General features: G+C 40.8%; 1 non-coding gene across 1 annotated transcript; it reads left to right on the top strand.

Moving 5' to 3' along the window:
• Positions 1-931: 931 nt before the first annotated feature.
• Positions 932-1,038, top strand: LOC121930200. The gene has a single exon (XR_006103856.1). It is a non-coding gene; the product is annotated as a U6 spliceosomal RNA (small nuclear RNA).
• Positions 1,039-1,287: the final 249 nt, after the last annotated feature.

Raw genomic sequence — 1,287 nt, 5'->3', positions numbered from 1 at the left:
ACACATCTCAACGCGCCCTTTTTAAACTTTTCTCTGCTGCAGCCCCCCCCCCCCCAAGTATGCCAAATTACATGTTTATGGAGAGTGAGAGAAGCAGCCAAAAGGCTTCCAGGCATTCTTTTTTAGCACTGTAATGTCAGGAGTTTCCTGATGACAACATTACAGCTGTATGTCCAGCTAAAGACTAATAGCTGTATGCTTCTCTGCTACTGCCTACCACTCACCACCAACATGGAAATGGCTGTCTTGGGGGTGCTGAAACACAGAAAAGGTAGGTTTAGGGTTGATTTTGCATGGTTGGAACCTTGCATGGTTGGAACCAACTTTTCTCCTGAAAAGCTAAAAAAGTGACTCATGACGGTGTAAGTTTAACTTAAGCCATTGTATTTCATGGTGGCTACCATGTGAGATACCTTCATATACATTTTGATTTACTTCATAACATTCACATTTTGTTGGCTCTCCTTCCCCATATTCTCAGTTGTCATCATTTGCTTTCAGTGGTTACATCACCATGTAGCCAAATCTATACTCATTCCCCCCACATTTGCTGGGGTTAGGAGTACAGGACCCACGTGAATGTGGAAAAACTGCAAATAACTAAAACACTATGTTTTACTTGAAAAAGCACCTCTCTGGGAATCTTTAGGTCCTCCAGTACAACTCTGTAGTCAACAGCTGCCAGACATTAACCAAAGAATTGCACTGGAGGAACTACAAATGCCCAGTGGAGTGTTCTCTCTAGGAATCTCTAGGTCCTTCAATGTGACCTTTGGTTAAAGTTGACCATAGAGTTGTGTTGGGGGACCTAGATATTTGTAGAGAGAACATATTAATAAAATCTATTAATAATCAAATCAGCAAAAATCGAAGCTGCAAATGTGGAAGGACAAGTGTACTTGTTTATGTTGACCCTCATGATTTAATTACTGTGCTCGCTTCGGCAGCACATATACTAAAATTGGAACTATACAGAGAAGATTAGCATGGCCCCTGCGCAAGGATGACATGCAAATTCGTGAAGCGTTCCATATTTTTTTAAAAAAAAAAAATGATTTACTTACACTATCCAGTGCTTGCTACTTGTTGCAATCATATCACATGTAGCTTCAGATGTAGCTTATATGACCCTTGAGTGTTCATAAGCTACCATTACAAGAGAGGCAGAGGACTGCTTCTTGGTGTGAAGAAGAATCACTGCTCATGAAAGCTCCTAGGAAGGACAATTCTCAATATTTTGATTGATTTTTCCTCCTGATAAGAAGCATCTGAGGGGATCCAGAAAGG

The sequence above is a fragment of the Sceloporus undulatus genome, chromosome 4 (genome assembly GCF_019175285.1).
Source record: "Sceloporus undulatus isolate JIND9_A2432 ecotype Alabama chromosome 4, SceUnd_v1.1, whole genome shotgun sequence".
Taxonomy (NCBI): Eukaryota; Metazoa; Chordata; class Lepidosauria; order Squamata; family Phrynosomatidae; genus Sceloporus; species Sceloporus undulatus.
This window is presented reverse-complemented; position numbering and strand designations above follow the sequence as displayed.